The sequence below is a fragment of the Strix aluco genome, chromosome 13 (assembly GCF_031877795.1).
Source record: "Strix aluco isolate bStrAlu1 chromosome 13, bStrAlu1.hap1, whole genome shotgun sequence".
Classification (NCBI taxonomy): Eukaryota; Metazoa; Chordata; class Aves; order Strigiformes; family Strigidae; genus Strix; species Strix aluco.
The window spans coordinates 4,276,568-4,303,368 of record NC_133943.1 but is presented as its reverse complement, the minus strand read 5'-3'; positions in this window follow the sequence as shown (position 1 = coordinate 4,303,368).

The following is a 26,801-nucleotide window of genomic DNA, read 5'->3' as shown; positions in this document are numbered from 1 at the left end:
AGTCATATGGGTGTTTTATGCAGGCAAAAGCCTCGCTGCTCGCTTTCTGAATAGGGCCTGATTAACGACAGCAGAATTCAGCTCTGTGTTAATGCACCATTTACTGCCCCACTTTTGCACACTGCAGTGCTACATCTGTGCCCATTTCATGTTCTTAGTTAAATTATAAGCAAAAAAGAATAGATTGAAATGGTTCATTCCAAGTATCTCTCACATAGTCTCGCTTGTAAGCTGAATGGTCCTTTTTGTAACCAAAAGGGCCAGAAACAGCCTCCTTTCCCAACTGGAGGTCTTTTTTAAATCTGGCTTTTAAAATTCTTTATGGTAGCAGAGAGAGAGAAAAAAAAAACCAACATAGTCTATATTGATGCTCTGTTTGCAGATTGTCCTCCGTTGCAAGGGGCACAATGCGCTTCCCTGGCCGATGCATGGTTGCGCGAGAATCATCCATTTTTATCACTTTCAGTTATTGTTTTCTTCCTCCGCCACAAATATTTCCCACAGTGCCACTGTTTTCTCTTGGCCTTCTTACTCATCCAAGCTAATAGTTAGGGGCACACTGGGCATTTTGTTATGCTTTTTTTTATGTTCTGGTAGGCATGAAAACACCCAGTAGGGATTCCATTATGTTGTAGCACTTGTGTTGAAGGGTGAAATAACTTCACAGCCTGTCAGAGGAGTGATGCATCATGAATAGTTCCTTCTTTATTCTACATATTTTTATTTAAACATTCTTAACCATGTTTTGTAACAAGCTGCTTTCACTGTACTAGACTGTCTGGAGGAGGAGGATCTGTTTTAACTTTCAAATGACCATGAAAGATTGGAGAGAAGCAACAAACAAGAACATCTCTGTATTAAGTTATCAAACTTTCTCCAGGGATCTGAGGCTGAAGAGCCAAATGTTAGCAAAGAGTTTTTACCTTTGTTCAGTGCTTTGCTGCCTTTGTTTTCAGAAATTTGCATTGTTTTCACCTGGGTATTGATTTAATCTCAAACTTTGACAACTTTGTCTCTTCTGTGACTTCTTTGAAGACTGTGTCACAATTTACATGGGCAGAGCAAAGAGCAAACCAGTATCAAACCCCAAAACATCTGTGTTCCCCATTGACACCCTTTTACTGATAATCTTCAAATTCTTGTCAACAGCTCCTACGTTTCCAACACCAGAAAATGTCAGATTTGCCATTTTTACTGCGTTACTAGAACTCATCTCATTACCACATTCAGCTAAATAACTGCACCAAGCCTTTGGTTAATGGACATCACTCATGAGTTTATTTTCATGAAACACCCAAAACCCTTTTACAATATCAAATATGTGAAGGTCATTTAGCCTTAGCAAGTGGCCCTGCCTGGAAGGGACTGTGACACAGGTCAAGGATGGAGCATCAGCAAGGAAGAAGAGGAAAAAGCATTTTTCTCCTCCCAAAGCTCCTCACAGTGCAGTTCAAGCCAGAAGTTACTGACTATTTCTGCCTCTTACTCAGCTCTTTAAAACAAGTATGTCAGCGATGGAAGGATTTTGCATACTCACAAGATGAAGTCACGCCACAAAAACGCTTCTCAGTCTGATGGTGTCCTCCTGACTTACCCCAGCTCCCTTTGGGGTTTGTTTTTGGAATCTCTCAGGAGTTGGCCAAAGCTACCAACTGTGATGGTACATCAAACCGGGATGATGCATTAGCAGTAGTACAGCCTTCATTATCTTGCCTTATGCTCTAACCTGTGCTTATTGCTAATATTTCTTAAATGAGCCATGACATTATATGTTCCCCCAGACAGCCACCTTTAAAAACAGTCTAGACACTAAAGTCTAGAATGTTGAGTTGAAAACCTAAGAGCAATTTCTTCACAATACTTGAATCAGGAGCATCTGTTGTCTCTTTGCCCTAAACCCCACTCATGACAAGCATGACATGTGCTGCCTGAAGGCAGGCTGAGACTTAGGTCATGACTCAGAGTGCTGTTAATCTTCCTTCCTTAGGGTTTCCTTCCGCCCTGCCTCCAGGACGTGGGTCCTACACCAGCTTTCTGCCTGGAACAAAGGGTGGCCACACCGCGGCATCTTGGGCTAACCCCTTGCAAAGGAAAGGAGTTCACTGCATACACAGCCCCATCAGTTCCTGCTGACGTCCAGGGAAGGGACAGAGCTGCCCTGCTGAGACCACTCTCTTTGGTGCTACTCCTGGTAGTAGTATCAGGAGCATTAGGCCATGGAGCCCGTCTAGGGGTCTGCTTAGCAAATCCAGACCTGGCCAGGTTGGAACACTCTGTGCAAGGTCCTTCATTTCACTCAGCAGCCACAGCACCAGGACCCTGTGAAAAGCAGGGTCATGAAGTACAGAGACTGTAGCAGAGTACTGGCTTGTGCCTTGCCAGAAGTCACAGGCTATGCCCAACACATGAGGCACCTCCAGAAGTCGGTGGTCTCATGCTCACCCCAACCCTGAAACCAAAGCTCTGCTTCCCAGCCAATGCACCGTGTCAGCTGCAGCCTGGCCGATAAGATGGATACTTAAAGGCAATGACGAGCTTCACATACTGTCTCCTGCCCCTAAAGTAAAAAGCAGAGGAAAAAAAAAAATACATAAATCGGTCCATTACTCTTCTAAAAAGATGGCAGTGAACTGGACTTAAGCAGCCTGCACAGTAATGGGAAACATGAGAACACTCTTTCTAAATCTCTGTAGTTCTGTGCTGATTTACAAGTCCTAAACCCAGAGTTCATTAACAATATTCCCCTTATGACTTGACCTGGGAAATTTTTTTTCACCCTTGGCTAAGAATATATCCTAAGGTATTGACCCAGCAGAAGAAGATTCGGGACTGATTAGCATAGATAGCTATATGGATTCAGTGGCACAGATGTGCAAACTAAAGTGCTAGCACCAAAATAATACCAAAAAGCTTTAAAAAAGCAGTAAAAAATTTCAGATCTGTCCTCAAGCTGAGTTGTCATTGATTTACTATAATGGGAAGAGTTGAAAGGAAGCTTTAGCCTCAAAACCCGTAGTGAACAATAACAAGGTTCCTACAACATGGTATCAAATTTACACAAAATAAGGAGAAAATTTTGGGAAGCTCTGCACCATGAATCTAAGCTGCCCTTTTAAGAAATACCATGCAGTAGTTGGGGTTTGCAAAAGTGATTCAGTAAATTTAGCAGCACGAAGGTAACAGTAGCTTGTTTTTTCATTGGTTCCATGGTTTCGATAACAAAACCCTTTCCTTTGTTTCAGTTTTCTGAGAATTTTGATAAAACCTTTTTTTCACTTTTTGAAAATAAAATCAGCAACTGCTTTACTGATTTATTTATTATGGGAACAACTGTGAACTGCAGGGTAAAATTGCTGGCTGCACGCAGCTTGTGCTTAAAGGACGCAGACCAGACTACGTGCTCCCTCCTGCCTCACAGACATTTTATCAGCTGGAAGAAAATTAATAACATCCCAGCGCTGATTTGCATTCACAATCTCAATGAAAGAGAGGCAACACAGAAAAAGTAATCACACGGGAATGTACAGAACATTAAAACCAGCAGCAAAAGATAGTGTATAGTCAAAACACAGGTGCTTCATCATCATATTTTCACTCGAGTATCTGTATCCTCAAATAACCTGCACAAAAAGCCCTGGAAGAGGTGGTGGTGGGAGGACTCTGGAGGATGAAGGAAACAGGCTGAGGAGGACACAGAGCTGGCGCCGGAAGATCAGAGGCAGCAGGAAGGTTCTGGGTTAAACTTCTTCGCATCAGTACAAAGCTGCCAGATCGCAGGCTGGGCTCTCTGGTAGGCGACCTGCTATTATTTTCTCAGAAGAACAGATAGGACCTTTGAGTTTCATGTGTGATAGTTATGGTGGTTTGTGAATAGAGAATAAAGAAAATACACCCTCTGAGTTTTCTTGGCCGTGAATTTAACAGCTAATAATTCAGCATCAGGTTGAGAAGCAAACCCTTGCTGAAGAAGGGGAGAGGAGAGGGCAGGGCTGGACACCACAGTGCACAGCACTGCCAGCTGCCATGGAGAGTGGTGTTCTTCATGCTGAATATGCTGGAACTAAATTACAATAAAACAGATACCCTAAGTCTAATAGTGTCTACAAATGTGTTACTCTGGTTACATGCTCCCTTCGTCAGGGTGAGAAAGGTGCTTGAACAGCCAGAGCTGTTGAAGAGCAGATGTCTCGTACACTTTTTTTACCATCTCTGGTCAGAAGAAGGAAGGAGAGAAACCATATATGATTGTGATTATAAACCAGGGGCCTGATCCAGAGTCTATTGAAGTCAACAGAAAGGTTTCCATTGACGTCAGCAAGCGCTGGGATGGGCCCCCAGAGCTTCGCTGCATGCTAACAACATCTTGACTGTTGTCAGCTGGAGCTTCGCTGGGTGAATTTCAGGACTGGCTCGGATGCCCAGGTTTCCTCTCCTCGCACCATGGGTAAAAGGACAGCCTGCAAGCACAGGGCTGCAGGTTTTAAGGCTGGTTCTAAACAAGGACCAAGCTTCAGCATATTGTGCAGCAGCCTTGGGCTGTGCTAAATTAATGCCATCTGCTACTGGCCTTCCTCCCCTCGCCTCCTCCCACCTCCTCCCTCAGGGGGCTTCTGACAGTGGAGAATAGCTGGAGTACAGTCACAAGCATCACGCCTCTTCCTGTCCCTAACACACCCTTTACACCCTTTGTTTCTCTCTAAGTGTCATGGGTGGAGTAGGATCCCAGTACGCTGGCTCCACACCAGCTGGCAGCATCTGGCCAGGCTCAGCCCCATTCCTCCCGCACTTGGAGGACCTGAAGCAGGCAGAGCCTCCGCTCTGCAATCTCCAGAGGTTAATGATGGTTTTTTTCACCCAGGAGAGGAGTTATTTTCAGTGACGTCACCACCCTCCTGGCTGAAAGCTTATGAACTTTCCAAATTCAGAGCAGAACTGCAAATACCGTGTGAAACCTCCTCTTGCCCTAGGTTGAAACCTTTGCCAACAGCCCTTTCAGGGGAAGGCTCCCACCACTAGTCTGAAAGTTCAAAAGGTAGGAGCCGTTTCTCACCATCAGTGTTTGTGAAACGCAATTGAAAGTAAAGATCCTAATTGCATTTGGCATTTCTAATAGTCAGTCTCCCGCTAAACAAATGACATCATTTGTGGCATTGGCAGTAAAAGAGCCCACTGTAAGAGACTGTAAACAAGAGTCCATCCAGCCTCATTCTGCTGGAACAAAAGGAAGGGGAAAGGGGGGGAATCTTGCTAAATGACCACAATGTTCACATTTTTTTCAAGTATTAGGCATGTCCTGATACCTCTGCAGAACGGTTTTGAAACAGGATAAAACACACTCAGAAACTGGAACTTTTGGCAACCACTCAGCAACGTGCAACTGCGTGGGCTGGGGGCATGGTCGCCCCTTGCCTTTCTGGATCTGAATTTTGTGGGTGTTAAAGATCTGTGAGGCTGGATTGAACCTCCTCTTGATTATTGAATGCCATATTTGACATTTCTATGGGATGCATTTCCTAAAACAGGACTTACATTCACAATTCCTCTTGGAAAAATGGTTGCACATCATTGCTCTCTCTTCCTCTTACCACACTGTATGCTCCTTGCCCTTCACCTGCAGGTGTCACAGCTCCCACCGCTGTCGAAGGGGGAAGAGATGGTTGTATTTAAGCCTAGGAGGAGCTCGTTCTAGAGAGGGGCAAAGTGGCTCTTCCCCAGTTGGGGGGAACTCTGCACAATTCTGGTGTAGCAGTGTATCAGCCTGGCCTTTCAGGGGAAATACCAAGATGCAGGAGCTGTGCACCAAATCATGATTAAGGGAACAGACAAAAGTCCCTTCCCTCCTTCAAAAAAAAAAATTAAAAAATGTATAGATCTCAGACTGCTGTATTTCAGTCTCAGTTCTAGATTGCCCCTGTACAGCAGCCTGTCCTGTGGCTGTGCTGGGAATCAGTGCAATGCCAGCTTGGGGCGACCCATGCTGCCAACACAGGAGGATTCTTCAGAGTTCTCCTTTCCTTGTAATGATCCTGCTTGACTCTGCTTAGTTTGTGATATTTGAGGGCATCACAGCGTGAAGTGGTATGAACACAGACCATTAATTGTAACAGGATGCGGTTAGAGGCTTTTTGATATCTACATGCCCGTAACTGTAACCTGCATTCAGCTATTTTCAGCCCTTCATGCAAATAGAAGTAACATTTGCATTCAGATTGCCCTTAGTGCATAGATGTGCTGGATGATAAATTACAAGTACAGTGTAAGGGCAATACCCATCTGTTCCATGTCAAATATGTTTTCCTTTTTTTTTTTTAACCTTGCCAGGTACTGTAGATGGACCTCCTTTGCCAGATTTCTTTTTAGGCAATTGCACTCACCGCTGTAAAGCAATTGCTCATTTGGACTGTGAGTTGAACTATGATCTTAATACTTTCCCTCTGCTCAATTTTTGAAATCTCCTTCCTAGCTGTGCTTCTGATTGCTTTCTTACCCTAAGGAAAGATCTCCTTGGTCTTTTTTTTTTTCCTTTGCAAAAGTAAAATACAGGATACATTCTTGACCCAAGCATATGGAAATATCCCCTTGCCTACAAAGTGAGATGGGTTCATAATGTTCCTTTCTCTTATTAATTTGGCTGCAAGACGCTCTCTGAATCACTCACAGTATCATCATGCAAACGCTTTCACGGTAGTTAGGCTTTATTCATAGGAGCACTGGCCTTGCGGAGTGTGAAAGAGGCCATTTATGCTTAATAATGATAATAACCAGCAGTTGGAGACTGGGAAAAGAAAGGAAAATAAAACCCTGCAGAACTTTACAGGAAAGGACATTTAGTGTTGCCAGGAGGGTGAGAAGGTCAGACATCTGGTGGTTAGTCTCGCCCTGGATTACAGGCAGGAATGCACGGCCGCGGAGGTGGGGCTCAGCTGGCCGCCGTGGCAAAGGCGCTTGTGGCCGATGGGACTTTGGGGTGCCCCAGGGTGCTCCCCATTTGCAGAAGACCGCTTCTGTTCAGGGGTGCAGAGCACAGAACAGGCTCATTCTGCACAGCCAAACCCCCAGGGAATGAACAAGGAGGAGAAAAACATGTCCTGAAAAAAATTGGGGTGTTAAGCTACCAATGGAATATTTATGAAATCCTTCTGAAAAAGTGTCATATTCATCTTTGTTAATCATGAAAAAACCCAACAAACAGGGATCACAGAGACCTGCGTGCCTTCACACGGTGGTCCCAAACTTTCTGGGCATAGACTGCCAGATATTCATAAAAAAGTGTGTGTTTCGGGAAGCCAGCTGCAAACCACCTTGTCACTTGTAGATCCTTCTATAAAGGACCACAGACATTGCTGCTTTATTCCACTCTAGTAAGGCAAAAATGTTGCTAATGTGCCAAACCTGTGTCAAAACCATGCCATGTCCTTCTGTGGAAGCAGTGGGATGGAGAGCTCGTACGGTCAGCTCTCACTTGGCCACAGGTCACTGACATATATACAGTAAGGGGACCTACATTTCCTAAACCCTGGAATAATGCTCAAGTTTAACCTTCAAGAGCTCAGCAGTGCACACGAAAAGGACCATCTTATTATCAAGCCCTGTAAAATCTTACAATATTTTTCCTTCAGTACTGCAATTTCAACACCCCAGCATTCATTGTAAGTTATCTCAAACATTCACTGCATTCAGTTTACATTCATCTCCATCTATTTTTAACAAAAAATAAACTCAAATGCACATTGGAGCGGTACAATATTTCTCTTGAGTATCATAAGACTGCTTCATCACATCTTTTCCTGGCACTTAGTCCATTGGTTTATGAATTATTTTGTTACACTGAGTGCATAGTTGATAGTTTAATGGCTGGAAGTGATTGTTCTCGAAATATGGATGGAGTTGTCATGGTAATACATTGCTAGGAAGATTAAGCCATGCTTAAATTAAGGCATGCATTGAATTCTCAGTTGTTTTAGCTACTCTTTCCTTGCCATGTTTGGAGAACATCCTATCTAGTGCAATCCTCCAAGACGTCTTACTAGATTCCCTGTCAAGTAGTGACTAACCCAATGCTTTGAGTCACCAATTTGCCATCCCTGGGCTCTGGCCAGTCCCGTGCAGCGTGCGGAGGGGCTGGCGGGGCAGCGATTGGCCTCCAGCACTGCCTGTTTTGCAATACCAGGAATTCCTTCCAGCCCCTTTGAACTAAATCCTGAACAGGCTCGCACTCCGCCGGAGCATTTGGCTCCAAGATACACAGGAAGGTTTTTCAAAAGCACAGAAGAGTTCAGACAATGATGAGAGCTAGTTTTCTAGCATTTGATTTTTAAGAGTTTAAAAGGAATTGATAGCGATAGATGGGGCCAGAGGAGGTTTTCAGAAACAGGTATTGAAAGTGTCACCCCTGGGGTTGCCTCCCACCTGCCCCATGCAGCAGTTTGTTCAGGGAAAGTCACCATAGCGATTCCTACCAAACTCTGACAAAGAAGATTTTAATCAAGTATCTTGGTATTTCTGATAGACTGATAACATTTCTGGCTTCTGTTGAAAAAGATCAGCTGACACCAGTTAAATCTCTGGTCATCTCTGACCTGTCACAGGGGATTTTTTCTTGCAGCCTCACTGACAGAGATGGAGATTGGGTGGGTGGGTGGGTGGGAAGGGAGAAACATGATTTCCCCAAAAGCAGCTCCCTGTAACCAGCCCACTTCAGTGTTCTCGGTAGATTTAGCCTGTGCCTCCCCATCTATGCACAATGAAAAAGAATATATACTAAAACCTTATCTTCGAGAAAATTTGTATGGGAAAGAAGCAGTATTGGCAGCCCTATGCAAGGTCTCAAATCCATGCTGATGTTTGAAACATGAGTGAAGAGAAGCCTTCAGGCATTGAAGCTCAAGGAAAAATAATAAAAAATAAAAGGCCAGTCTATGAACATGTGGAAATACAATTCTCAGAATTGCCTAAATGAAACAGAAGGCCTGTATTTATTTCTGAACATCCTATTGCTGTGGACAAAGCAAATCCACAGCAATAAGCGTTAGCAAAGAAAATTGTTTGTTGTCAAAGCCACTGACGCAGAGTAATAACTACTCATTGCAACTGCAGTCAACACCTTTCTTGTAAATCCAGCAAATAAATATTCACTGCCCTGTACGTGACCTGCAGCAAAGATGACCCCAAGCACATCCCAAGCACATGGGAAAAGGATCAAAACAAAAAGCACGTGATGGTTCTTAACAGAAACTACATTATATGTGGAAGGGACAAACACACATGGCCTTCAGATCCGTGTAAAACAATACCAGGGCTGCAGCAGGGCTGAAACTGGGAAAAGCAGATGCTGCCCAAAGCAGAATCTGCTCGAGAAGTTTAACATGCACAACACATATCAGGAAATCGGAGCGCTTTCATGCGAGCAGGGAAGAGCTCGTTGCAAGCTCATTTCCAGCTAGCATTGATGAACCGAATGACAGAGAGACTCAGGAGGCAGAATTCAGAGCAGGACCCATAAGTTCACTCGGTCTGGTTGAGTTAGCCCTTGTATTCAGCTTCGTGGGGAGGCAGGACCCAGCTACAGAAACGAGGCCTGACTTAAGGTCAAGAGCTACTGAAAAACGTAGGAACAGTTCTGCAGCATTTCCTCTTAAGAGACACTATTATCCACAGCAAGGAGCAGAAAATTTCAGCTGGTGCTCATTCATGGGAAATTAAAAGCTCACACAAAGCATGAGGTTCCCTGAGACATGGCAGGAGGGGGGAAATTCTCCCCGAGCCACATGTTTTTGACTTCTTCAAAGGTGCATTCAGTTTAACCCTCAAATCTAGAGCTCTGTCTGCAAATGTAAGAAAACCATTCCTAGCTTTCAATAGGTGCCAAATCCATTGTTTTGGCTGGAGAGTCAAATTAGCTTTGGGCCAGTGGAACAGACTAGATGATTTACTGAAGTCCCTTTCACAGAGCTTGCCATAATATTATAAACCAATTACGACATGCAGAGAGTTTTAAAAGCATCCAAGGACAATGCTGGCCTCTTTGTGCAGTACAAACCTGTGCATGGACATTACCAGTGTTGTTTCTAAGGACTAATACATCTTAGTTCTTTTTGTTATTTCCGATTTGCAGTAACAGACATGGAAAATTTACACCACGTTTATGGCTGATTTAGAACTAAGACTCGACTTCTGGCTCAACTATGAAGAAGTGGCAGATAAAGCTCATTAAATAAAATGGACAAATATTGGTGGTGTTCATGTGGGCTGAGTATCTCCAGAGGAATGCTCTCCTTGAATGGTCCTGGAGGAAGCTGTGGAGCTTAATGTGTGTGCATGTAGGTGGGCATTCACTGTTCTCCATGCACACAGCTTACAGATGAGAGAGAGAGAAACGTCCACCCTCAGCTACAACTGCCTATATGAATAGGAAAGGTCTGTTCACCCCATTTCAGGTCCTCCCTTCTCTTTCTACACCAGGGTATTTGCAATCAAATCTTGAAGCACTAAGAGGGCAGCAAAGACCAAAGCCTTTCCTCCTCTGTCATTACCAACCACGAGAAGGTGATGCTCAGAGACCCGGCGAGGAGGTGCAGGCATGCTGCATCCATGGTCCTCACCACTGCATCACCCCCGGCCTCTGTGGATCTCCTGCGGGATCTTGCAGAGGAACTGCAGTGCCATGTGGACAGGGTCAGGTGAATGACCAAGTTCAGGCCAAAAGTGACATCGGAAACAGCTGGGTCCCACAAAAGGGAGGGGGTTGCAGCGCTGGTATCACTGCTGGCTGCCCACCCTGCCCCGGTGCAGCCCTGGTGCTATGCAGGGAGCGCAGAGGCTGCAGGATGCAGCTACCCTGCGGTTGGGATGTGAACTGAGCCTGTCAGGGTGAAGGAAAAGCAGCTTGTGCCCTTCCCCTTCCTTTCTAAAAAAAAAAAAAAAAAAAAGAGAGCAGAACAATTTACCCCAAAAATCCAAAAGATTATTTAAGAACAGGGGGCTGACATCTTCTCTAAAAGGATTTTTTTAAAAATCCCATGCCTTTTCAGAGCATTATTTTAGGGAGAATTATCCCATAAGCATCACATGAGGCTAAAACTCCCCTCCTCATCAGGAGCAACAAACATCACTCACACAATTAACGCAGCTCTGGCGCTGGGGTGCAAGCTGCCAGCCAGAGAAACATGCAAAGCAGCCACTTGAAAAACAAAATTCCCCACTTTCTCTTGCATGTGGAATGAGCATGATTTATCTGGGAAGGAATTTGCCCTCAGTGTTGATCTCCTTAAAAGAGACGATAACAAAAATAGCTACGTGCCACTCGAAAATTAACCAGTTGTCGTGTGCAGTGACTTTCTGATCTTTTCCCCTCATCCCAAACCCAGACTCTTATCCCAGCATCTGTGTCAGCACTTCGTTAGCCCCTATCCCCCAGCAGGTCATGGCGATGTTTCTGCATGGGGCAGAGATTGGCGTCATTATTGGATAATTACTAATTCAGAGGAGGAGCTGGGTTGGCATGGGCTGCTGGGGCAGGAGAGCCCTTCCCAGCTTGGCCAGGCAGAGAGCTTCCCAAGAGTGGGAAAGAAGAGTGATTTGGTAGGCAGGGAGGAAGCCAGCTGACACAAATTGCTCACCCAGCCAAACAACCAGGATTGCAAATTTTAGGAAGCAGGATTAGAATCACAATTTGTTGGCACAGGCATTATTGGCTTAAAATTGTTTGTGAAACCTAAAGTGAATTGGTTGGGGGGGGATGGAGGGGGCAACCAATCAACCACCAAAAAACCTCCCAAACAAAACAGTCTGTCTTTTGTAGGTTCATGTACAAACTCTCCCACACAGCCTGGGACCAAGTTTTGGATCGAGGCCTCAGCCTGGCTTTCATTTACTGGCCAAGAACAACGGACCGGAATTTATGGGGGGGCAGGGCTGGGTGATGCGAGGGAGGTTGTCATCTCCGTGGGTTGTCTGGGCTGGTTTATGTTTCCCTGTCTGCATCCCAGCTGTAGCTGCCTTCGCATCCCCCTGCAAGATGAATCTTACTCACTTTGAAGAGCTCCTCGCCCCTGAGGAGTGCTCAGGGCTGGGCAGGATTTCACCCCTAACACCTATAGCTGTCTATCACCAAGAAGTGATATCAAATCTGAAACCCCTGAGGTGGACGGGGCACGTCTTGGGCAGGAGAGCTGCTGAAAGCACCATATTCGTGGCGAAGCTCCAATTAGACGCTGTCCCACATCGAGACGTCACAAGGGTGATTGTACCATCATCGTAAGGATACCACACGATGTAACAGAGGTTTTATCAAGTCTCTTTACTGAGGTTATTATTCACAGAAATCTTTGTTTTAGTCTTTTGCTCAGAAAAAACAAGAGCTCATTGAAGGGTTTAATGAACCTTTAAAGACATCACTGCAAGGACTGCAAATTAACCTGCCAAAACAGCATTATTGAGCTCCTGGAAATTCACGACAAGGAAATGTGTGTTTAATGTACCTCATTTAACTCCTATTATTCAGAGGAATCAGCAGGTGTATTTCTCTGAAGCACACGAGATGCTAATGGAGACAGCGTGCAGTCATTCAGCCTGTGCCTTTCTAGAACTGAAGAAAAACAGTTGGAAAGAAAAATACTCTTTCTCCTGCTCCCCGAAGCCCTCCAGACGCAAAGAGTTCTTTTCAGTCCCTCTTTAAAGATGCAGCATTTTTATTCTTTTCCACTGCTTCAACCAGCATTTATCCCCCACTTGCTGTGCACTTCACCGCAGTTCAGATGCCCCGTTCCAGCAAACTTCCCTTTATGCACCAATGCCTAAATATAGAGGAACTTATTTATGTACTACTCTTGCAGTGTCCAAGTAAATACTACTAAGTGAGTTCCTGGAGCACAGCTCAAATATCTGCTGTAACAGCTGATTATTGCTGTTGTGGCCTTTTGGAGCAAAGCAGCACAGACTGGCTCAATGGAACAAATGTCCACAGGAGCAAAACTGGGGTGATGTGGCAGGTGAGACAGGACAGGTCTGTGTTCAAAGCATGGGGCAGGAAACCTGGCTGAGTCTCCCAACATGCCAGAGGCATCCCTGAGTCCATCTGACCTCATTTTGTGCTCTTCAGACCCAGACTGTGACTCTGAAAACCCTTGCTGCCCTGCTCGCTGACCTGGGGAAGCACTTTGACCCCTCACCTGAAGTATCAGCAAGCACTTAATTTCTGTACATGCCCCAAACTGTTGCAGTTCCCATGGCCCCAGCACGGCATCCCCCCTTCTGCAGACCCAGCTTCTCGCAAGGTGCAGTCTTGGTCAGCCTCACACTCACACAGCAGTCAGTGGTCCGGGCTAATTTCCTATTTTTTTAACATGAAGAAACCGAAAGCCGCATCTTGCACTTCCCAAGAGAGCACCAGGGCTACCAAACTATTGGCAGTTATTTGCGAACATGTTATTTTACCCTGCAGATAAAGGTGGATGGACAAATAATTGGAGATTCACTGCTGCTGAGAGCAGGATGCTATAGCACGCTGCCTGGATCCTGGGCTCAGGCAGGGTGGAAGGGCAACAGTGCCGGTCTTTGCTTCCAAAACTGCTCCATCTGATGGCGAATTGATGTAAAACATATCCATAACCCTAGAATGACAGAATCATTCAGGTTGGAAAAGACCCTTGGGATCATCGAGTCCAACCCTCAACCCAACTCTACAAAGTTCTCCCCTACACCACATCCCCCAACAGCTCATCCAAACGACCCTTAAACACATCCAGGGATGGTGACTCCACTCCCTCCCTGGGCAGCCTATTCCACTGCCTGACCTCTCTTTCTCTGAAAAATTTTTCCTAATGTCCAGTCCAAACCTCCCCTGTTGCAGTTTAAAGCCGTTCCCTCTTGTTCTGTCACTAATTCCCTGTGAGAAGAGACCAGCACCAACCTCTCTACAATGTCCTTTCAGGGAGCTGTAGAGAGTGATGAGTCTCCCCTCAGCCTTCTCCTCCTCACACTGAACAGTCCCAGCTCCTTCAATCTCTCCTCACAGGATTTATTCTCCAGGCCCTTCACCAGCTTCGTTGCCCTCCTCTGCACTCGCTCCAGCACCTCGAGATCTCTCTCGTACTGAGGTGCCCAAAACTACACACAATACTCAAGCCGAGAAGCTGGCCCTTTGCTCTCAGCTTCCACCTCGAGCACCAGCTCCTCTGGTAGCATCAAGCAGGGTGCAAATGCTCACACCTAGCAGCAATAACACCACGATGCGCTTACCACAGCGGCTCGAATGCTCAGGAAGGGGATTGAATGAAACTGCCCATCACAGCCACTTCTGGAAGGGGCCCTCCAGACCACTGACTCCAGTCTAGCATCCCCAGGGCAGCTGCCTGGGACCTGTGTGAGACATTTAAAGCGGGGCGATCTCCATCCCCTCCTCCGCAAGCCTGGCAGAGCTCCCAGACATGGTCTGTCCTTCCATCAGAAATGCTCTTGGTGAGTCTGCAGATAACAGCACCATCCCCAGGCTTTGCCAAAGGGACATCCTCCACTTCTGGGCACATAACAGCAAGGGAAGGATGACAGGAAAGTAAGAAACAGATCTTTAATGCTTGGCTTCGTGGTCCCTATGGAAAGCAGCACTGGGGACCTCTCCCAGCTGGCCAGTGCCTACCCTCCCACTTGCTGCTGGTGCCAGATGCATGGCAGCAAAGGTCAGGATTGCAACCAGAGCCTCGCTATTGGGCTGGGTGCATCCTAACATAAGACAACGGAGGCAGTTGGAAGAGATAAAAAGGGGGTTATTCTGCTATTTCCCATAACGTGACTCCAGATTGTGCTAACGAGAGACAACACCTTCTGTAAGTAGAGCAGTTTGAAGCAATAATGCTATTTCCCTTGTTTCATTAGACCTTCCTGTTTGACACTGAAGAGGACAATCCTTCCTGATGTCCTGTATCTGCATTGCTCAGTATCCCTGTCCCTTTCCCGCCCCCCCACTTATCCTCATTCCCATGCAGGTATTTGCAGAGGAGTGCAACCAGCAGCCGATGGGCACGAGCTCCCCCAAACCCTCTGCCCTACATTTCCCTCAGTGCTATGGGTTTCTGGAAACAATGTTGGATTGCTCCTGCTTACTAAATCAGTCCTGGTCTTTACAGCACCATTTAAACTACTTCCTCAGGAAATTTCACAGGCGCATTGGCAGGCATTGATTTCAAGCAGAAAATATCCCAGCAGGAAACTTAAAAAGGAAAGATGTGCTGTAATTATATCTCTTCTGGGCTTGCAAGACGAAGGAAGACAAGATACAAACTAACACTGAAGCTATAATGTGCAGTAATGCTGTAATTAATACAATCAAAGCTCTCAGAGCACTTTTCTTGCAATCAGAGTTTTGAAGCCTAAGTGCACAGCTTTCCATTTGGTCGCACACACGATCACAGCAGCGTCCTCGCCAAATGACACAGACCATCTCATCTCTCCGCAATCCAGTTAAACAAGCACAAGAAATTAAATACCTGTGACAGCTTCTGGTTCACAAAAAGGGCCTGAGATGCAAGTCCAGGTTTTCAGTCAATTTCTAGAAATAATAAATGCTTCAGTAGAAGACAGACAACTGCACAATGAATGCGGATAAAGGCTCTGAGAAAGTCTGAAACTACTTCGCACTGTCACAACAATAGATACTAATTGTATGCAGCTTCTTGGAAACTACCTTTTCTTAGCCAGTTTAGGATCTGCACATACATTCCACCCTTTACCTAAATGAAAATTAGCCTGTGGTGTCTTCGCTTCAAAGCATACATGATTTACAAAGCATGTATGGGTTTTAGGGTGATAATTATTTTCAAGTGAAATTCCCAGGTGGAGAAACGAGCGTTGGAGCAGGGGGACTAGATTCACAACTTTTTTTGTTTCCATTAAATTAATTTCAGGATGCGTGCACCAGAGAGACCAGGTTAAATCCCATGCTAAGCCTGCAATTGAACCCATACTCCAGACAGCATCCTACCTGTTGGAATTGTGCCTTCTCTCTGTAGTACTCCTAAAGGCTGAGGTCCTCTGGCTGCAGCGCAGTCATAACATGGATTGAAAGTCTCTTTTGGTATTAGCTCGCTATCTGTCCCTCCACTGAAAGGAGAACCCTACTAATAAAAGGGATATCCCACTCCTCTAGTGTCCCAAAGCCACCCCAGGATGTTGGGCAGCAACGTGGCAAGTCCAGAGTCAGACAGTATCATATAAAGATTTAGTGAGGGATTAACCCTTTTAGCCAAGGTCAGTCGGAATGATATTGCAACCACAGACCACGTCAAATAGGCTGCAAGTCCGCTCCAGGAGCCGCTGAGCAAGAACTGTTTTCACTTTTAATGTCCTTGAACTTGCACTGCAGAAGAGAGTCACCCTGCAGAGCACTCCCCACCCTGATGCAGCCAGACCCTCTCCAAAGTGACAGGACCAATATTTTCACCCAAGGGATGAACACAATGAGGAGTTGGGTTTTGCTAAGTTTTGACCATGCTATTGAAAAAAAATAAATCACTACACAATTCTTGCATGTGAAAATTTGTCAGGCAGAAACTTGACTTATTTTTCTGAACCTGATTTTGCAGGAACATTATATAAGGAGTAGTTTTTCATCTCCCACTTCTGTAATTTAAAGCCAATTGTGACTTTGCCACATACACTCCAGTACAAATGTCACATTTGTTTATAACAGGGGTAAACACGCTTATTATTTTACATCTTTCCTCAGAGCAGATTTACCTGTTGTGGTTTGTAGGAAAAAAAATTAAATCCTCGTTATTGGCACAAGCAGGAAATTCAGGCATAACTTTATAACCATGTTTTATAGATCTGATCTGCGGGTGGGGCGTTCCTGGAGACGCTCTTTTCTCGCCCTGCCACTGCCTTGTAACTTGTTCCACTTTCCTCACCTCAGAGCTAAAGAAGAAACGAAGCTTTTATTTCAAGGCTCGGTTTTGCGTTATTACCAGCACAGCTATTTATAATCCCTGGAACAATAGCTGACCTTGGCCCAGCGCGAGCACTTGGATACCCTGTGCCTGCATTGTCCCGCAGCATTCCCACCCCGCTGCCTGCGGCTGCCTTCCCTCCCCAAGGCTGCCAAACCCTTGGACGCAGGGTGGGGACATCACAGAAATCATAAACAAAGCCAGGCAAGCCACGACACTCAAGGCTCGACCGACAACGCGTCCGAAGCTGGGGAGAGGTGATTTCTCCTTCCCCCCAGCAAGCACAGAGAAAAACTTCCCCGCTGACCTCTGTAACAAGATAGTTTGCTGGGCTATCAGCAATCACTTCTTCAAAGTATAAAGCAAACTCTTCTCCCCAGCAGTTTTCTTCCTGGAAAATAAGCCAGGTGTCCTAGTTTTCCTCCTGGGTTATTTTTGCAGTCAGGAAACTGCAATTAGAGGAGCAGGGCATGCAGGGCTGCCTTGACCCTGCAACCTCGCGGAGCCCCGGTCCTTGGGCAGCGCTGCTGGGGGTCAGCGGGGCGAGTTCACTGTGCTGCATGGGAGGGACATGCTGCCAGCCCCCACCACCCTGGTACACGCGAACAAAGCCTTGATCCCCTCATTTGCTGCTTATCAGCCCCTGGCAGAGCTCCTCGCCTTCAAATCCCCCGGCGTGTTTGCACAAGCAGAGCGGCGTGGTGCGATAAAGCCACAGCGGCCGGCCGGCGTGCGGCCAACAGGCCCGGCGAGGAAGGGTTAGCGAGGAGGGGCAGAGAGCAAAGAAGGGTGTCAGAAATCAGCCCCAGAGCTGGGGCTTCCCCTGCTCGCTCTGGGGGAAAATGGACAAACCTGTAGGTTTTCAACACTGCCTGCAGGGTCCAGGGAGCTGCCGGTCAGAGCGGCCAGAGGTCTGAGCGCTGCCTCGGGCTTGCTTTGGAGCAGAGATCCCACCAGAGGGACCTCTTGCTCAGGGCTGGGGAAACCAAGCTCCTCCAGCCATCCTGAGCTGGCTCCTGCCCCAGGACTGGCTCCTGCCCCCGGGCCCAGGCTCAGCTCCAGCCCTGGGGCGAGCCCTAAGGCCGGGCAGAGGCAGCTCTGGGGCTGCTCTGCCCATCTCTTCCTCCCTGAATCAACACTTGGGTCTCCCTGGGTCAACACCTGGGTTCAGCTCTTTTGGAGAAGAGGCCTGGATTTGCTGGGGAGGGGGTGGGAAGCTAATGCAGGCATGGGGGGGAGGAAGGAGAGCAGCCCCACACTCAGCTGTGTCCCCTCAGCACGTGGCCATCACGGCTGCCGGGAAGTTACACTGTTTGCTGAAGTCAAAATTTCCCATTTGGCGACAGCAAGGAGCAGCAGCCCTCAGTGAGCCCAGGCTCGGGTGAATACCTTGGGATACAACTACCGAGCTCCCTGGAGAGCAAAGTCCCGTTCTCATTTTCAAGGAAATGGCACATCCTTCTTGTTCCGGAGCAGCTGCTGCCGGTGCACGTGAGGAAGGAGCTGCAGGAATGACGAGGCACTGTTGGCCTCGCTTCTCAGCAAAGCTGCTGAGGAGCCACCATGTACCCACCGCCAGGGCACAGGGACTTCAGCACATCGACAGCTTCTGCTTTTCACCATCCATCCCAAATCAAGCCTTGTTGAACAAGAGAAAGCGCACGTGCACGGTCCTTGTGCCAGACAGCCCGAGATCCAGTAACCAAACACTGGGAATCACGTTTCTTTTCCACCTGACTTAGACCAGACACTTGAATTTGCAGCTTAAATCCAAGGAGGGAGGGAACATTTCATCCCTCACACTAACATTTGTGTAGAAATTTAATTTAATTCCTTCTGATTTTGGGATTTCCCAACCAGCGTGAAATCAAATCAGTACATTTGCATAAAAGCCTTTGAGAAACTGGGGTCCCCATCTCCCTTCAAAACTATTTCATTGCGGGAACTCCCCATGCACGCCTCGGAAGAGAGGCAGAGCACCCATCTGTGCCCACAGCCCAGGAGCCACGCACGATTAACCCTTCCATGGGTCAATCTGAGGCTGCATAGACCAAGTGGACATTATCAGAGCGGCTATTTAAGGCTGAACGATTTCCTCCTCCTTCTCCTAATAGGATCCTCAGCTGGCACAGGGCCCAGGGGCAGGAGGAACCTGCCAAGGAAGCAGTTCTGAGCCCCCGCCGCTCTGCTGGGAGATTTTTCTTTCTCTGTAGCATGTCTCCAAGTATAATTAAACTCTTACAATTAGATTAGAGGTTAGATTGCCTCCCAAATCCCCAGGAGAGCAGCAAAAACAACAAGGAGAGGATACAGAGCTGCCTGAGAGGCAGTTTGTGCCAGAACACACCTGCAGCGAACCCCAACCAGCCTCGCAAACAACACCCAGTGGGTCACGTAATGCCAGGAGGACGGGTGGCCCGGCAGCACCCGCAGCAGCCACCGCCTCCCATTAACACTGCATTGCTTTTTCACCTTCGCCTGGGTTAGTGAGAGCAGCCTCAGAGCAGAAACGCTGGGATGGAGTTTAATCGCTGATGCTATTTGGAGAAGAGGTTCAGGGGCAAGTAAACACACACAAACATTTAATCGCAGGCTTCTGCTCGTAACCCCGGTTTCCAGATGGCTTCCTTGGAAAGGCACTGGAACCACTGCTCTATCACAGCATGCACGCTGCTGTCAGACAACCCCAGAATTGAATAACACATTAAAACCCTTTCTCTGGAGCTGGTTAAAGCGCAGAGGTTTCCTTCCAGCCCTGCTTCCCCAGCACGGTGCCTCCCTCCAGGCTGGAGAACTGACCTGCATCACTGATATTTACAGAATTCAGTTTAAAAAGCTTCCCCCTCTGCCTCATGTCATTGCAGAAACAACGTCAGGGAGCTAACGGAGCATCGCGGGGTGCTGCGTGGGCCAGCGCTCTGCCGGAGGGCAGCGGTGCTGCCTGCACTTTGCCTGCAGTCTGGCAGGAAAACCTCTGCTCAGCTCGGGGACGGTGACTTCCTGGCCAGAGCAACGGGGATGCTCAGTTATCCAGCATCGCCTGGCTCTGCATCGATTCAGAGTAACTACCCTTATAAAGTATAATGTGGTATAACTCGGTGTAACTACCCTTATAAAAGAGGCCTTAAATTTGGGTTTTTTTCCCCATTTGCTATACTCTATGGCAGCATCAAGGAGCATCCTTCTCCCTGCTCCCACCACAATTGGCTGCAGGCAGTGAGCCAAGGGCTGCTCTTTCCCCAAAAACTTCTTTTTCCTGGGAGGGAAGTAAAAAAAAAAAAAAAAAAAAAATCAAGATTTTTCCCAGGTTATCCTCCAAGAGCAGTGGAGGACACAGGAAGACCAGGGAGGTTTCCCACTTCTGGGAAAACCTCAGAGATTAGTGCTGCCACTGCACTGTCACTGCAGTGTCACTGCAGTCCAGCCTCTCCTAAGGCACTTCAGGTGGAAGCACCCAGCCTAGATAGACAACAGCTTGCTGGGCACAGAGGGTTAAGCCCTGGGCGCAACATTCATTTGTAGTTTGATAATAAGAATGTAGGCATAACGATTTATTTTTTTTAAATATTTTTGGGCTTTATGGTTTAGGCTTTCATAGCAAATAAACTAAAAACTTGGGAATTAAACCACATGAAGAGCGAGAACTTTCCTGTTCCATAGGCACTGGAAGCAAATGGTCTGAGCTCGACTTGGGTTGAGTTTGGGGATTTTTTTGAACCACAAAGCTATAGTTATAGCCATGAGAAAACCTCTTATATTTTGGACACTGAGATCCTGCTGATTTAAGGGATTTTGAGGATGTTCAGTGCAGTTTGGCCATTTCAAAATTTCATTCTGTTGTTAAATCCCTTGTACCCTCTGGACTGCAGCTGTCTCCTGCTCCTGCAGCCGTGCCCTGCCACATCTCCAGCAGTGCCTGGGGAGGGGAAGACTCCTACTGTACATGGCTCTAGTTTACCTCCTCCCACCTCTTCTCTCCATTTGTGTTTTAACTTTTTGTTCTTCTCCCCTAAGCCTTTGTTTAGGTGGTTTTCTTGTACTTGGGAGAATTATTCCCATCTGTTTTGTACTAGATGCCATCAATTGGTTTTTTTTTGCCCATACCTGATTGCACCACACTTCAAACATGCTCTGAATGCACCATGAATCAGCTATTGATTTATTTATTTTTTTTAAAATATATGAATAATTTTTCTGTGGATCAATTTTCAATGATGATAAAAAGGGTAGTCCTAAATGGTACCTCAAAAAAGTGGTAGTCACCCACAAGCATGACTCCACTTTCTGCTGACAACTGAAGTGCTGAATAATTGCATGGTAAAATTCCAACCTAAAATTGTCCCACAGCCTTTGCAAACAGCTTGTGCTTCCCAAAGCAAGCAGCATTTCCATGAGTGAGGAACAATGGCTGCAAGCTCAGAATCACAAGTGCTCTGAATTATGTGCAGATTAATTCTGATATTGATGTTAAGGGGGTTTCCTTTCCTGATATGATCATTTCCTTTAACTGCTGAAGTTGGAAGGGCGCCGTCCCCGTGCTGTTGTGCAGGGCTGCGCCGCGCTGGCCATGGGGTGGGTGTTTTTGGGTGCCACTCCTGGTTCTCCTGCTCCAAAGGAGCTGCCGTGCCCCCGGATTTCGTAGTGCATGGGTAGTCATTCTGCAAACAACATCCATGAGGTGCCCCGGCCACGCTCTGCTGCCTGGCAGAAGAGGGAAGCTCCCGAGATGGCCCTTGGTTTTGCTGCTGACACAGGAGGGTCACCGGGGCAGCCGCTGCTCCGCGAACATGACAGCCCCTGGCCAAACTCCCTGCCCTTCCATTCGGAAACTCAACTCTTGTGCTGTTTAGTCTTAGTTTTCTCTTTTCAGGCAAAGGACGGCTCTTCCCCAGCACTGCCTGGTGTCCTCGGAACACCCCATCCTTTCCTGACCCATCACTTGTTGCCTGTTCCAGCCTTTCACCTTTCCTCCCTGGTGCCATCCGGGTCCCTCTCCAGCCCCACAGCTCTCACTCAGCACACACATGTGCAGATGCTGTTTTGATGGGTGATTAAGCAACATCTCCCTGCAGCAATCTCCAGGCAGCACCACACCAACATCTGCTTCAAACCCTGTTTTCACAGTGCCCCAGACACGAGTTCAGCACAAAGTGGCATTTCATCATTAGCAGAAGCAATGATGCTTTAGGAATTACACGCCTGCCTCATCGCGCTGCTGCTGATGAACACTCTGCAGTCTTGGAAGAAACAATTCAACAAAAAACAAAGAGCTACACAGGGAAAAATATTCCCTATGGTGAAGTTAAATTCCCGCTGAAATCCCTGTAAGTGTTTCCACTGGCTCCAGTGGGAGTTGGACCAGTTACTATCCAGGAGAACCTATAAATGGAGGATAATTCTGTGTCAGCCATCTATATAGCCAAGTTTAGCTCTTTTCTCCAGTGGGTCTTTTGTCAGTGCTGTTTATGTGAGGAGCTCCATCCTTCTGTCACCTCAACACTTCAATAGCCAGGCACCTGGTATCGTGCACAGGGTGGTGACCGCAGGCTGCAGAGCTTGAAGCATCACCTCCCAACTTTCTGGTTGAACGTGAATTCATTTGTTCCTTCACGTCAGCGTTTGCTAATGAGCATCACCTACCACAATAAAAATCTGTTCCCTCCATTTTGAAATAGCAAATCACCATGAAAAAGAAGGAGGGCTTCAGAAGACCATGTTAGTTTGTAAAGGCATTTTTTTAGATGGCATTAAAATAAATTCCTGCCCGGACTCACTTTCCAGGGAGTGCACGCAGGAGGAATGCTGCTCCCCTGGGATCTCCAGCAATGCTCTGTGCGGTAGCTCTCAGCTAGCTCTTGCCATTGTCCCTCACTGAGAACTTTGTCTAACCAACAACTAAAGAGCATGGAGTCTGGAAATCGTACTGGAAAATGGCTTTCAAAGCCATAACGCAGCACCCGGCCGTTACCTGACATCTGAATGATCAGCAACAGAGAAGGAGCTACACCACCACCTTTGTAGATCCAGACATCAGAAAGTCATTAACCAATAAATTCTGTAGCTGGAGATCTTCAAAATATTTAAAAGAAATAAGCAGCCTTATCTGTTAGAAGGATTTAAGCAAATTGCAGCCAAGACAGCACTTCAAGAACACCCAGAAAAACAAGTGGACATGGGAACTAAGTCTTCCAGATCCAAACCCACCCTTGTCTGCTTCACCAAATTACCACTCAAGTCAATTTAAGGGGATTTAGGAGCACCTGAGGTGCTTTAAGAGGAGATTGCTGAAGACACTGGCCAAGACAAGAAATACAGTAATGAGAGAGAAGCCCTTAAGCAGCAATGAAGCCTCTCTCACAACACGTGTTTGAGACACAGGAACAAACAAAAGCTGTAATTACTAGAAGGAAACATTTTCAGAGCCAACAATTATCCAATTAAAATAAAGGCAGATATATACAGGACAGGCCTGCGGACAAGCTGCAAGTCTATGTCCCCAAACAGGCCCTCTATAAACAACACTTTCTGCCAGAAACTGGGATTTCTGGCAAGACACAACCAGTCCCCACTTTGAGTGTTCTGGGCAGATAGTTTGTATTTGTTATTGTCATTCAGTGCCCTGAAAATACCATCATTTCATTCGCCTACTTGTGAACTGCCCACATCTACCTCAAGTGCATCACATCAAAGCCAAGGCTTTTTTTTTTTTTTACCAGCCACATCCCTCCCCAGGGCTCCAGAAGGACCCAGGACCTCAAAGACATACAGATCCAATATAAAATGGGATTCTATCAGGTGATGACCAGTGATACCTCTAGACAGTGTAACAAGATCACATTTAGAAGATGAAAGAAAAAAGAAATTGTCTGCTTAGTGGATGTTTTTCCTTTAGAAGACAGGAGAGATGGGCTTGGTTGGCTGCTTCCCATGCTTGAAACACACACACTGTCCACTTGGACCTGTCCTAACTTCATTGACTTCATTACGCTCCCACATTACTTGGCATGATTGAGCAAGTGTAATCTGAGAAGGTGTTTAACTCTCACATTTTCATAAGCTACAGCCAGAGGCTCAATGTGAATGTCAGAGATGGTCATAAAGTCATTGCTTCACACGATGGAAACTGGGTGTGTCATGGCTCGCTGTCACCTCCAGGATCATCTTCCCTACACATCTCATTTCTTGGTATTAGAAATTAAATTGTCCTCACTTTGAAAGATGAGAAAGCAGATTTTATGGTCTCTGCAGTTAGGAGGAAAACATATTAAAATATAAACATTAATGTAATATTACTTCTAAAAGTGTGGTTGAGCAACAGCTGCTTTTTTTCCCCCTAAGTATAACTTTCAACTTTTCAAAATTCCATTTAATTAAATTCATTTATAGCAAGAAAATTAGAATCTAGATAACTAGGGAAATATCCTTTCCTTTACGCTTCTTCCGCTTTTTTAATTGCTTGGCTCAAAAGCAAGCAGAGCTTTTCTTATCAGTCTTCCATGCTTATTGTTAATTTTCTTCTATAAACTAAACTCCAGACGTCTTCCCTGTAAAAGCATGCCAGAATTTACAGTGGCACCAAACTAAAGCAATAATTCCTGCAGAAATTAAGCAGATTTCATTACTGTCAGCATGGTTTTCACATCAGAGGAAAAGGTTGGACAATTCAAATGTCACATAAAAGGTGGGATCATTTTACTAGGAGAGAGGGCTGGAGAATCTCAGTCCCCTTGGTATTTTAGCAGCTATAATTCCTCCTACAAGGCAGAGGACTAAAACTGCAGGAATCTAGAGTCAAAATACTGAAACAAAAGCTTTCTCTTAATTTCAGCAGATTTTGGACCAGCACAGATATGCAGAAATAAGCATTTTTTGCATCTCCTTCAGCTCTCATAGAAGGTTTTGGCATCACTTTTAGCTGGAGCAGACTATTCCTGCATAAGACAGGTCTGCAAGAAGGTTTGCCAAGCTGAGGAAGAAGCTAGTAGACCTTCAAAAGAGAAATCCATCCTGGAGGCCAACGTCTAAATTCCTCACTAATTCTCTAGTTGCCTCATGCACCCCCCAGGAATTCATCCAAGAGCTCTGGGGCATCGGGCATTTCTCTTTGAATCCTCTCAGCACCCCATTCATTATTTTTATTTTTAAGTTAATTTTTAAGGAAGCCTCCTTCGTGTCTCTCTCCTCGCTTTCTCCTCCTATAAATTCATTTGATGTTTGGGGACAACAAGAATGGGCCCTGCCAACTGACAGTTTCTCACTTTGTGTGAAAGGTTATAGCAAAGGAATAGCAGATGTCATGAGTCCTCCTTTCTTTAACCTTGAAATACATTGTGATTTGGAGGAACTGCAGGAAAACCCCAAGAGGATATAGGAGAAATACAGTACAGAGGGGGACACAGAAATAAGTCTTTTACCCTCACACAAGAATAGAGGCACTTTCAATCTGCAATCACTAGTGCGAACAGGCAAATTCAAGAAGACCCCTTAAAGCTACAAGCCCATTGTTAGAAAAGGTGAAAGGGTTTCTTGCCTCGAGTAAGGGCCAGAGGAAAGGCCCGCAGGCTCTAAAAAGGCCTTGAGGAGCTTCATACCTTTGGGCTGTTTTCCTGCGAGAACAGCCAGAGAGTGATGTCCAGAGACCTCATCTGTCCACAGTGGAGCTGGGTTTTTTCCCCACAGTTTATGTACATGGTGCTGCTGAACTGGTGGCAGAGGAAGCACTTAAGAGAATTTTTTTCCATTTACCAGCCCACACCCATGTTCTTCTACTTTTCAATGGAGTAACAGGATGTCTACCAAGTCCTGGCACTGTTATATAAATTAAAATCATCTTAATTACATGGCAACAGACACATATTTATGTTGATGTTTAACATCTGATGAAGAAATAATTGAAACTTGAGATTGATAGTTGATTTTTGAAGGAATTCATGACTAGACCATCAGTGCTGACTCCGGAGGAGGTTCAGTCCCAGAGAGACTAAGGCTCCAGTGTGCCTTAACATCACTACCAGTGATTGCTAGAAATGTTAAATTAGGAGCCAGCTGGTGCGTGCATGGCCCATGCCTGGCTCTTGGTCTGCATTAGCATTCCAGATTGCACAACTGATGGTGGAATAACAAAACCACATGGAGGGCCACAGCCATTGAAAACCACAGGACCCAGCCAAAGGCCTGGGCTTTTTGGTTACAATAGAAACAGGATATTTTCCTGAGTAAAATCAGAGACTAAATGCTTTCTTCAAGACCTTAGGGTCACGCTTAGAATTTAACATGTTGACTACAGCTAAGGAAAAAAAAATGCCACGTGGTAGAGCAATAGTCAAAAATCCTAATGATGGTACTACACTGGGTTTGTTTTTGACCATGAATTACTGTTCCTTATCACAGCAAAATGTAGTTCTCCATCAATTTTTTTTTTTTTCAGTTCAGAATTAGCTGGAAAAATGTCAAGTTAATATGCAAACCATCAACCACATCTTTTTTTAACTAAGAACACATTCAAAAGCTTTTATCTGACATCACTCAAATGACTTCACTGTTTCACCATCCATTTCTGTTCAGCATCCAGATGCATTAGACTCCAACCCCTCCAGCTTCCAACAGCCAGCAAGAAATAGAGGGGTGTCTAGGACTCTTTCCAGGACGTTGGGGAGAGCTGCCCCAGTATGGAGATCCATGGGGAGCAAAGGGAACAGGAGTGGGAAGAAAGGCAGTGCTGACAGACCCGTGCTTGCAAGGCGCAGTGCTCCATTCAGGACCTTCCCAAAAGTGCATGGGAAAAGGAACCTCCAGCTATCGCCTGCCCTTCGAGCCAGCCCTGCAGCCACCATCTCTGCAAAGCCAGGGAAGATGCTCTGG